Source organism: Cryptomeria japonica, chromosome 7 (genome assembly GCF_030272615.1).
Source record: "Cryptomeria japonica chromosome 7, Sugi_1.0, whole genome shotgun sequence".
NCBI lineage: Eukaryota > Viridiplantae > Streptophyta > Pinopsida > Cupressales > Cupressaceae > Cryptomeria > Cryptomeria japonica.
In genome coordinates, this window is record NC_081411.1 from 752,109,259 (window position 1) to 752,123,038 (window position 13,780).

Below are 13,780 nucleotides of genomic sequence, written 5' to 3' on the forward strand. Positions count from 1 at the left end.
GAAACCAAGCGAAGCTCAACAAGGTAACACACTTTTCAATATTTCATTATGTTGCACAGTTAATCTTATTGAATAGTGTATATTGGACCTTAATTGTAGGGTCCAACAGAGCCAACACGAACAACAACACCACGAGTTGTTGGGTATAATGAACTCCCATATTGTCTTGTCTGTACACAAACAATATGAGTTGCTTCTAGTGTTGATATCCAAGGTGGGACTGCAAAAGTTATGAATATGCCTCATCCTTGTAAGTTTTTTTATTACAACTCCTAATTCTTGAGACTAAACTTTTTGTTCTTGATGTTTTTCACTAGTTGTCATAACCTCTGACTTTGATGCTTGTGCCTTAATAGAACTAGATGTTTCTTGTATGCATACTTGGTCAAGGACTACATTATGATGCTATAGGGCTACAAACTAAGATTATTTATTGTATTGAGTTGCACATTTGACATGAGTTGCCTTATGACTGCTATGCACATTTATGTATATACACTATTTCTAGTTTGTATATTGATATTAATTTTGAGAAAATATTACAAAACTCAAAGTATTCTCCATAAGACTAGAAAAAAGCTCAGATAAATTTTTGTAGTGTTTTCTTACAATTACTTGCAATTGTTTTTTTAGGAGTCCTAGTATCCATTTATAATAGTGTGGATGCATACAAGCTTTGCACCCTTCAAAAGAAAGTTTGTTACAAACAACCTGTCATTTTCAAGAAGTGGTTATAAGTCCTTTTCAGCATCTGTGACTTCCTCTGCTTGTTGTTCTGTTGCAACCTCCTATAACTGCTCCTGAGCATCTTCTTTCTATCCCATATACTTATCTTTCCACTCCTGGTACACATCATCACTAGGCCAAGTAAAACTAGCAATCTTTTGTTTCATATCTTCTAGCTGCTTCCAAGTGACTCATACATACCCAATCTCTGTTTCTATGAAACCATAATGAGATTTCACTTTTTCAATTTCCTCAATTGTTTGGACAAATAAGGATGTGTCATTAGTACTAATAATCTGATTGATCCTTAGGGACAAATTGTGGTCCACCTCCTTTAACCAAGTCTTCTCTTCCTTTAGCTGGACAAGACCAATGAAACCTCTTGGAAACATTTCAAATTTATGATTTGAATATTCTTTCCTATAAAGCTGGGCTTTTCTTTTTATACCTGCTCTTTCCACTAAAAGAATATTAATCTCTTTTATAAACTCACATGTGGACCTTAGATTGTCATTCTCTTATGCATCTGCATGGGAAGAACACATGAGCTCTAACTCTTTAAATCTAGGCACCCACTTATTCAGGATTGGTTCCAAAGTGGCTTCTTCTTCTCCCAATTTGATCAAAACCTCAAGAATCCTCTTCATATTTATGTATACATTGGAGGTTTTGACTGAGTCAGCAAACTTCAAGATGGTGGCTTTCACCTTCTCCTCATATGTGTTTGCATACAATGTCTGAGCTTGTTTCAATTTTTCCAACTCATGTTGGACATTTTTAGGTAATTGGGAACTAGAAGGCATAGGAGAAGGGGGATATTAAATGATGGGACTAGTAGGAGGGGGTCTTGCTAGAGAGGAGGCTATCATGAGTGTAGAAGATTCACCGAGATGATATTGACCTGCCAGTTGACTCTGGATTCTAGCAATTATGTTGTCTCTGTTGGATATTCCTTCTTTAGCATCATTGTAAGCTTTTAAAATAGTCTCCAACTTCAATTGGAGATTAGCCTTTTCTTGTGCCTCTTTCTCTGCCACCGCAACATTGAATTTTGTAGTCTCTAGGACTATGCTTGCAACTTCCACTACCCCTGTGTCTTGGACTCTTTTAACTATCATGCCTCCTAAGAGGCTAGAATCTAATGCTTCCTTCCTTCTTTTGTTTTCATCCTTCTTTAAAGACCACATGACAAGAGCAACATTAGCTTTGCTGAATGTCACTCCTTCCATAGGCTTTGTTTCTTTCCTCACTGCATCAAGCACTAAGGCATCAACTATATCCCATTCAGGGAGAATCAACACACCAGCCTTTGCTACCATTTCTCTTCCTTTCTCAGGGGTGATTGCTTTGAACTCCTCCATCATTTCTTGCTTAACCTCTTCTTCTACCTAAGTTGTATTTTTAAGAGGCTATTCACTTTTCCTCTGTTCACATCTAGTCTTAAATTGATCAATATTTTGCTTCCATCGAAACTGTATAAAAGCTCCTGATGTGACAAAATTACTGTCAGCTAGGAATTCTTCACTAGCTTTCTTAACAATAAGGTCCATTTCTTGGCCCTTTAACTCACCATTAGTCAAATCCATTTCAGCATTAGGTGGCTCTTCGGGCATCCCCTCTTGCGTCTCCTCATTGGTATAGGCAATCTCACCGAGACTCCCTAACTGTAATAATTGTTTAGCCACAACTTGTTCATCTCCAATGTGGATAGGAGACTGAGATGGAGAATATTGAGGCTCATTAGTTTCAATTTCCTTTCCCACTCTCTGCTTCTTAGGGGAATCCTGGATGTCAATGACATCTTCAATTTTCCTCTTCCCTTTTGAAGTGGAAGGCTCACCTGTCACTAGCATTATCACAGTGTACTTTGACCTTTTGTGCATTACATAGTCACCACATGGGATATCTCTAGCAAAGGCAGGCTTAGCCAATACCATCTTAGCCTTATCAGGCTCATTTTGCATTATGGCCTCCCTCTTTTCTTTTAAGGTCTGCATGAGATCTTCAAAATAAAGAATTAGGAATTTTATTTTCTCCTCAAATGGATTGAAGTTAGAAAGGGGGTCATAGCCAGTGTCAAATTGATGGATAAAATCAAGGGCTTTCTTATATGCCACCCACTTCTCCTTCCTCAGTTCTTGCTCATCTAAGCTGAATTCATTTCTAATCAGATCTTCTGGGAACTGAAATTGATGTGGCCTACCTCTGTACACTGCTCTTTTTTTGAACATGCTATTGAAAAAATCCTTGGGGTCTGCACATCTTGACACTGCAGTAGACAACCTATATGGCTTAAAGAATTCTTCAAAAAATCTCCATCCACCCTTAGTGATCACAAAATGGTGAGCCATGGTAATAGTTGGGAAAATAGTCCCTTTACCTCTATTGGTTAGCTCTACTTCTTGTACTCCCCCAGTTTGTCTCAGGACTTCTGCAATCCCTATCTTCAATGGGACCTGATAGGGTAGTAAAAAGGGGTTCCTGATAGTTCTAATACTTAATATAAGTATAGATCCAATAGCCAACAAGATGAGAGGGGGGGGGGGTGGTGAATCATACAAACTTAATCATCCATTAAAACATCAGATTCAACCTCGGTAACATATATATCAGTTATATAACCAAAAAATGTCAAACATGCAAACTCAAAAGCATATGAACAATATAAACCTCATAACATCAAATTTAACATGGAAACCCAAATAGGGAAAAACCACTATGGGATTTCAGACCCACTAAGAAATATACTCTTCTAGAGTATGCTCGGTTAAAAGCAAATCCTGTTAAAGATTACAAACACATTGCTAGATGTGACCCGGTTAAGGGATTTCCCTCAGATCTGTTAGAATCTTCACTTTGTTAGAAATGACCTTTTCAAAGGATTTCAAACACTCAATCAGAATGTCACCTTGCTAGAGGATTTACATATAAGACTATTAAGTCCACTCGATTAAGAGATTTCCTATCACTTTCACAAAATAACAGTAATAAAGATATGTCTGCAACTTCACATCTAAAAATGCTAAAGCAGATTCCTATTTGTTCAATACAATTTAGACATAGAACTAATCTTGTCTATTTGCTGGGCATCTACACTCTGTTATTCTAACAGGTCTTCAAGCTTCTGTGCTCGGTAATCACTATGTAGCATCCCTGTGCATACACTTTCCAGCATACATTGTTTATCAACAGTTTCCTATTTATAAACAATCTTCTAACCGCTCAATCTCATTTATCACATTTCCCATGATCAATCATAGCCATCAGATCTTCTATCTTGTCCAGGTTCAATGTATCTTTCGATCTGAAAATGTTTTACCCCGCCTTGGAACTTGCATTGTCACCTTGGAACTTGTGTTAGGGTATTGCGGTTCAATCTGAGCTGTAGATCTTCATGCCGACTTTCCATTGCCTTAGATTCATTAACAAACTTCTTCCATGGCTTACCAATCATTGATCCACTCTAGCTCATCAGCTTCTTTCATTAAATATCACATGTAAACATTTAATGCATTCTATTATAGCTCGGTTGTAACTCGGTGAATACTAAACTTCACTCGGTAGACATTCTGCCTTCATTAACCGATAGCGATAACCTTAGGGTTTACCGACTAGGTTCTTTGCCTAATAACATAGTATAGTATTAACCTTTACATTTTACAACATATGTATGATGTTAAAACAATCTAAAACATCATGATCTCATCAGTGTCTGACTCGGTAGTAGTTGCCCATTGAATAACTTATCCCCTTATTCATCATATTCTTTCCTGTGTGTTTTATCGACTTCTTTATAATCTTCATATCATACTTCTCAAGATATGGCAACATCATACTGAATTAGAAAATCAATTTCTTGACATCAATGACAAAATAATAATATCAAGATAGTAAAACATCTTTAATCAGTTATGTCCATAATCATCAACAACCTTCTCAATATCCTTATTGAAATGTCAACAATCTTTCATTGTCTGTTATAATGCAATATTGCCAACAATCTCCCCCTTTGGCATTGATGGCAAAACCAATTGATTTGACCTTTAAAAGATTCGGATTACTGTGATTCTGAAATGCTTGAAATGCTCTCCCCCATACATTAGACTTCTCTTCTATTTTCAGTCTTTATTTCAATTCAATCTGTAGTCTTCTCTTAGTCTTCTCCCCCTTTGGTAGGTCTTCTCCCCATTTGACAACAATGCCAAAAAAGAAAAGAACTAAAACATAATTTCTTTCTCTAAGAAGTTATTTCCTGCTATTGTGTATCAACTGAGTCTCGGTCAGAGCATTTGTCTTCAATTCCTGTTCCCTGTATCATTCTTTATATTAGTCCAGTATTAATTCCAGTACACTTTTAGAAAACATTCTAAAGTGTATAACTCCAACATCAACTCCCCAAAAGATATTCAATAGAGTCATCAAATTGATGCTTTCACCGAACTTGGTCAATGAATGGAAGATAGGGGTAGGACCCCTAACTTACTTCTGAGATATTCAAAAGTGTCCTTTGGTAGTTGCTTGGTGAAGATATCTGCTATTTGCTCCTTTGTGCTAACATATTCCAACACCACTTTCTTCTCTTGAGCTTCTTCTCTAAGATAATGATATTTGATAGAGATGTGCTTTGTCTTAGAGTGCATAACAAGATTCTTTGAAATATTAATGGCACTAGTATTGTCACAGAATATAGTTACTGGCTCGGTAACTTTCTCATTTATACCTTCCAAAAGTTGTTTGATCCATGCAATGTTGGTGCAATTCAGTGCTGTAGCAACGTATTCAGCTTCTGCTATTGACTGAGAAACACATCCTTGTTTCTTGCTAAGCCAACTCACTAGTCTTTCTCCTAAGAAGAAAGCTCCTCCACTTGTGCTTTTACTGTCATCAATGTTGCCTGCCCAATCAGCATCAGTATAAACTTTTAAATCAAAATCATTTCCTTTCTGATATACTAAGCCATAATCTTTAGTGCCTTTTAAGTATCTAAAAATTCTTTTGATTGCTATCATGTGTGTTTCCTTAGGATCTGCAGAAAATCTTGCAACAATACCTACTGCATGTGCTATGTCTGGTCTACTGTGAACAACATATTGCAACTTTCCAGTCATAGATCAGTAAAGTGTCTCATCAATAGATGCAGATTCATCATTCTTTGATAGTTTACAGTTGGTAGTCATAGGAGTACTTACTGGTTTTGAATCCTCCATTCCAAATTTCTTCAATATTTTCTTTATGTACTTGGATTGAGTAATGAAAATCTTATTTTTCATTTGCAGTATCTGTAAACCTATAAAATACTTTATCTCACTGATTAATGACATCTCAAATTCTTTGCTCATTTCATTTCCAAAGTTCTTGCATAAAGAGTCATTTCAACAAAATATAATATCATCAACAAATATGGCTGAGATCAATATTCCATTTTCATCATTCTTCATGTACATATTGTTGTTCTCACTTGTCCTTATAAAACCAATCTTAATCAAATAAGAGTGCAATCTTTCATACCATGCTCTAGGTGCTTGTTTCAGACCATATAAAGCTTTGTTCAATTTACATACCTGATCTTTATTGTTGTCTTCAACAAATCCTTCAGGTTGTTCAATGAAAACTTCTTCTTCTAATATTCCATTCAGAAATGCAGATTTGACATCCATTTGATATACCTTGAAGTTCTTGAAAGCAGCATAGCCAACAATGCTCTCACTCCTTCAAGTCTAGCAACAGGTGCAAAAGTCTCACCATAATCAATTCCTTCTTCTTGGGCATAACCTTTGCAAACTAGTCTTGCTTTATTTCAAATGACTTCCCCTTTTTCATTTAGCTTGTTTTTGAAGATCCACTTTGTACCGATTACATTTTTGTCCTTCGATCTTGGGACCAGTGTCCATGTGTCATTCTTCTTGATTTGATCAATCTCTTCTGTCATAGCATTTATCCAATCTTCACTGTTAAATGCCTCTTTCACTACTCTCGGTTCAAATTCAGATATCAAACATGTGTTCTGTCTCAGTTTGTTCCTTGTCATCACCGGATCATCCTTATCTCTTATAATCTGACTTGGTGCATGATGTCTTCTGACATACTTGGCTAATACAGGCTCGGTAGGCTCTGTATGATCTTCTTCATCACTCAGTAATTGGATATTTTCTTCATTTACTTCAACAGTTTTCTCGGTAGGACTTCTCAGTTGCACATAGACAAATCCATCATAGTCTTCTGGTTCTTTGGAATTTCCTTCATCATTTCTTTCTGCAAATTCATCAATTTTCACATTTGCACCTTCTACTATTTTGTTAGATGATTTGATCGGACATTTAAATGCTTTGCTTCTAGAAGAATAACCTAGAAATGTTCCTTCTTCACTTTTCTGATCAAACTTGCCATTTCTATCATCTTTATGAACATAGCATTTACTTCCAAAGATTTTAAAATAACTTACATTAGGTTTCTTGCCATACCAGATTTCATAAGGTGTCTTCAAAGTACCTTTCTTCAATTGAACCCAGTTCAAGGTATAAACAGCTGTGCTTATTGCTTCTCTCCAAAATGTTTGTGGAACCTTCTTCTCAATCATTAGTGTTCTAGCACAATCCACAATAGATTTGTTTCTTCTTTTAGCTATTCCATTCTGCTATGGAGTTCTCGGTGCAGAGACTTGTCTTTTTATACCATGATCATTGCAAAATAGGTTGAACTCATCAGATGTGAACTCTCCTCCTCTATCTGATCTAAGACATTTTAGTTGTCTTCCTGTTTCATTTTCAACTCTAGCCTTGTACCATTTAAACATTTGAAAGACTTCTTATTTTTCTTTTAAAAACATTACTGACATCATCCTTGAATAATCATCCACAAATAATATGAAATACTTATCACCATAATAACTTTGAACTTTCATAGGACCACAAAGATCAATGTGTACAAGATCTAAAATTCCCTTAGAAATGTAGGACTTACTTGTAAAGCTAGATCTTTTCATCTTACCCATTTGGCATCCTCGGCACATAGCATTCTCAGGTTTTTCAAGACTCAGTAGACCTCTTACTCGGTGCTTCTTACTTATTTTGATCAGATTATCAAAATTAACATGACAAAACCTTTTATGCCATAACCAGGTATCATCAATCTTTGCATACAAACACTTATTGTAAGTTGAATCAAGGTGAAATGTATTACCTTTTGTTTGTGTCCCAGTAGCAGCTAACTTTCCATTCTTGTCATGAACTTTGACAATTCCTTTCTAAAATTCTATTTGGTAACCTATGTTATTTAGCTGTGCTACACTCAACAAATTGTATTTCAAACCTTCAACCTAATAAACATCATTGCATCTTGCATTATCAAGAAGTGTTATAGATCCTTTACCTCTTACCGGACATGGTGCATCATTACCAAATCTAACATAGCCTCCATCATAATCTTCTAACATAACAAACTTGTGTTTATCTCCTGTCATATGATGTGAGCATCCGCTATCTATAATCCAAGAATCATTAGTGTTTATGTGAGATATTAGGGCTTTTTCTTCATACATTTCTTCATCTGATCCATCCTTGATAGCCACATAAACAACTTCCTCTATATCAGTCTCATCTGATTTATCATCGTTAGATTCCTCATCAGCTATTAAGCATGTCTTTCTATCTCTTCTTCTGAAGTCTCAGTGTCCTTTGTAATGATTATCTTTCTGTCTATCATCTCAGTAATCTCTCTTTTCAGTAAAATCTTTGTCAGGATAGTTAGAAGCCATATGTCCAATCTTATCACAATTGAAACATTTCAAAGGTAGTTTTCCTTTATAATTACCTTTGCCTCTCGGTAACCTTTTGGCCAATAGTGCTTCAAACTCTTCTTGCTTTTTGATTTCTTCATACAGTTTGTGTACTTCTTCCATGTTCTTTTGAAATCTTTCACTTGCTCCACTGTGATCTCCTTCAGAGTACTTATACTTTCTTTCATTGTAATCATTAGATTCATTTAGGTGAAAAGAACTAAATGCAGATTCAACTTTGTTTACCGATGACCCATTGTTATCAAAATTACTTAACTCAAATGCATGCAGCTTACCAATAGTAGCATCCAAAGAAACTGGCATATTGGGTACAGACCTCAATTCATTGATTGCAGAGACTCGGATTGCATAGGAAGGTAGAAGGGTTCTTAACAACTTACTTGTTACATCCTTTTCTTCAATAGTTCCTCCCACTCCTTTGATTTGATTTACAATCTCCTTTAGTCTTGCACTATACTGAGTTATGTTCTCACCTTCATTCATCCTCATAGATTCAAGTTGTCCTCTTAAACTATCTACTTTTGCTCTTTGAACATGTTCATCTCCTCCATATACAGATATGAGCTTAGTCCACATTGCCTTTGCATCAGTACATCCTTCTAGATCACTAAACTCTGAATCGGTCAATGCAGATGTTATTTCAATCATTGCTTGAATATGTTCTTGCTTCGCCTTTATCTCTTCCATTGTCAATGGATAGGTGCTTGGTGCAACAAAGTCATTCTCCAGATAGTATATAGCATATTCTCCAACTCCTGATAGATGTAGCTTCATCCTTTTCTACCATGTAGAGAAACTTGACTTGTTCAGCTTCGGTTCATCCCTCTTATACATCTTTGGATCTTTAACTCAAGTGCCTTTAAACATTCCTTTCAGAGTCCAAAGCTCTGATACCAATTGATAGTTCTGATACTTAATATAAGTATAGATCCAATAGCCAACAAGATGAGAGGGGGGGGGGGTGAATCATACAAACTTAATCATCCATAAAAACATCAGATTCAACCTCGGTAACATATATATTAGTCATATAACCAAAAAATGTCAAACATGCAAACACAAAAGCATATGAACAATATAAACCTCATAACACCAGATTTAACCGGGAAACCCAAATAGGGAAAAACCATTGTGGGATTTCAGACCCACTAAGAAATATACTCTTCTAGAGTATGCTCGGTTAAAAGCAAATCCTGTTAAAGATTACAAACACATTGCTAGATGTGACCCGGTTAAGGGATTTCCCTCAAATCTGTTAGGATCTTCACTTTGTTAGAAGTGACCTTGTCAAAGGATTTCAAACACTCAATCAAAATGTCACCTTGCTAGAGGATTTACATATAAGACTGTTAAGTCCACTCAGTTAAGAGATTTCCTGTCACTTTCACAAAATAACAGTAATAAAGATATGTCTGCAACTTCACATCTAAAAATGCTAAAGCAGATTCCTATTTGTTCAATACAATTTAGACATAGAACTAATCTTGTCTATCTGCTGGGCATCTACACTCTGTTATTCTAACAGGTCTTCAAGCTTCTGTGCTCAGTAATCACTATGTAGCATCCCTGTGCATACACTTGCCCACATACATTGTTTATCAATAGTTTCCTATTTATAAACAATCTTCTAACCACTCAATCTCATTGATCACATTTCCCATGATCAATCATAGCCATCAGATCTTCAATCTTGTCCAGGTTCAATGTATCTTTCAATCTGAAAATGTTTTACCCCACCTTGGAACTTGTGTTAGGGTATTGCGGTTCAATCTGAGCTGTAGATTTTCATGCTGACTTTCCATTGCCTTAGATTCGTTAACAAACTTCTTCCACGCCTTACCAATCATTGATCCGCTCCAGCTCATCAGCTTCTTTCATTAAATATCACATGTAAACATTTAATGCATTCTGTTATAGCTCGGTTATAACTCAGTGAATACTAAACTTCACTCGGTAGACATTTTGCCTTCATTAACCAATAGTGATAACCTTAGGGTTTACTGACTAGGTTCCTTAGGGTTTACCGACTAGGTTCTTTGCCTGATAACATAGTATAGTATTAACATTTACATTTTACAACATATGTATGATGTTTAAACAATCTAAAACACCATGATCTCATCATTGTCTAACTCGGTAGTAGTTTCCCATTGAATAACTTATCCCCTTATTCATCATATTATTTCTTGTGTCTTTTACCAACTTCCTTATAATCTTCATATCATACTTCTTAAGATATGGCAACATCATACTGAATTAGAAAATCAATTTCTTGACATCAATGACAAAATAATAATATCAAGATAGTAAAACATCTTTAATCAGTTATGTCCATAATCATCAACAACCTTCTCAATATCCTTATTGAAATGTCAACAATCTTTCATTGTCTGTTATAATGTAATATTGCCAACAGTGCCTCTAAATCCAAACACTCTAAAAACATTAGACACAGGGTACAAATATATGTCTCCCCAATTGTGAACAATCTTGATATCCTCTGCAAACTCCTTTGGTCTGAGAAACTCCAAAAGAGCCTTAGGAATTCTAGGGTTTTCTCTGCATAGAAGAATCCTAATTTTAGATGCAAAGCATCTATCAAACTTTAAATAACTTGTATCTTCTCTATCCCAAGATAGAATAGTAATCCACAATTGCACTGGCATCTCCTCTTTATCCTTGACCTTAATCAGGTCCATCTCCTTTCCAAAATAATCAGCCCCTTTGAACAGAAACATATGCATTAACATGGAGTACCATCAAAATGGCCTATCCACCTTACCATTTTTGATTCCTACTAGCCCTTTATGAATTGCATCAGCAAGGTATGAGGTATAATCAAATGTTATTGCTAGGGAGGGGTTTAGAATTTGTGCAATCATTAACATATAATGGGTTGGCATATTCTTTTCAGCATCCTCTCCAAAAATCTAGCATAATGCCCAATACATACCCTTAGCTCTCAGAGTGAATAGGTTGAGAGAGAATGGTTCCATTGTGCTGGGGCCTACAACTATTAACCCCCCTATCTTTACAAATAATTCTTTCAATGGGCCACTTCTAAGATGATCCCTTTGTGTGTTGTAAACCTGGGCTAACGACTCAAATTCAATAGGTTCTAACAAATTGGAGGACTCACTGAGTTTAAACACTTTCCTGAATTCATCTTCATTTATCTCAATCAAGACTGATCCCTTTATGTTCCTGATGTATCTTGCCACAAAGTCATAATTCTATGCAATTAGGGCTAACAGATCTACATCCATAAAAACACCTGGGACCACAAGCTTTCCTACATCCTGCTCCCATATGCCATTCAAAGGAGCTGGGGAATTCCTCTGCCCAAAACTGACTTTGAAGAGTCCTAAGCCTGACAATCCTATTTCAGGGTCCCTCAACCAATTACCCTTATCATAAAGGCCATCTCCAATTTTTAGATGAGGGTTTTTAGGTACTAGCTCTTTGGCCTTAGCCCCAACATTGGTGGCAATGGTTAATTGCTCTAAAAAATCATCACAGATATTTCAGTCCTGGTAATTCACTTTCCCTCTAAATTCTCTTCTGGGTGCCATTCTAGTCAAACAATTATACCACTAGAAGCTAGCACAGACCTCTAATGAAGTAATTCACACAACAGTATTTGAGAACAAACCAAGAGTTATCAAGAAAAGCACAAGAAACCTGATTATTCGCTTGAAGAAAATTGCTCTACAACAATTCGATCTGCAACAAACTTCGATGAAACAATACTTAGCAATCAAGTTGATGCGGACTGAAAAGGGCAAGTTGGGATTTAAGTTTTTAGAAATTAACTCCACATGCTTCGACTTTCTTTTCATAATTAAATTCACCAAATCGAATTCAAAACTAGCTCCAACGGGTCATAATTTCTCTAAGTCTTTCCTCTGTTTCTCTCTTTCGCTACTTCGCAGAACATAAAACCCATGCTCTTTTCTTTCATGAAACAACGCTGGCTGTTGGATCTTGAGAACTTACATTGCCTTTATCTCCGTTTAATCTCTTTGCTTTAGTGTCGGGCCCTACCTCCTTTTTGCCACTTCATGGAGTTTAATAGTCATGCACTTTTCCTTCGCGAGGCCGTGCCAAGCGTTAGATCAAACTCAAATCACCTGGCCTTTAACTCCAACTAGGACCGTCAATCCTTTTAACTAACCGCGCCTCATCTTGATGGCTAACGGTTTTCGCCATTTCGCTAAGGTTAAGCTGCGGGCATCTTCGGGTCACGAAACAATGAGAAGCGTTGGATCAATCTTGAGATGAATGCCTTTTAAGTGGGCTCTTTATCTGGGAATTACTTACCCCACTTGTTATCCAGTTAATAAACGCCACATGGCAGTCAACCATTAGCCCTAGAAACTCCTTTTGGTTCCACCCTTAATCCACCACGTGTTCCCTTTTACTATTCCCACATAACTGTCGGTTACACCTAGGCAGGCCCTCAACCACTTTTTTAAACCATGTGTCACTCGACACATTACTATCAAGCTCTGCAAAAAGTGACAACTGTTATGCCATGTCACTCCTCCGTGTGATTTCCACCTGTCTTTCGCGACTTCATGAACATTATTCTTCGTTTGGCTTGCAGCCACGAAACCACGAGAACCATTAGATCAAAATAGACCTGATCTGCTTTTAACTTCATGCCATGCCTGTCCCTTGGGCCCATCGGCCTTTTCACTACTTTGCAATGACTAACTTGCTAGCATCTTATCTTCGCGAATTCACGCGAGTTGCTAGATCTCAAGAACTTGTTTGTTGTTTACTCTTTTTATGACAACCTTGCCCGAACCCACAACATACCACCAACTGAGTGCCTTGTCATTGCCATGTCATCGTCAACTGGGGTTACCACATTTACTACCACTCTTAGCGGGACCCTCCACCTTTTCGCTATTTCGCTGAAGGTATAGCTTGTGCATCTCCCGACCACGAAACAATGAGAAGCCATTGATCTTTTTCCAACCTGATCATTCTTTAACCAAAGAAGACCGGTTATCTCTGGGACCCGCCAAACCCTTTCGCCACTTTGCGAAGGTTAAAACACGTTCAACTTGATCTCATGAAACCACGATGTCCATCTGATCAGATGAAACAAAGAGAGATGACTTCTATCGATGAAACCATGTGTATCAGAGACATGCCTTTTAGTTTGCTCGAAACTCATTCTCATCAAAATCTTTTTGCTGTCCACTGGGTTTCATGTCCAAGAGACTTTGGACTTCAGTGACTTCTTTTGTC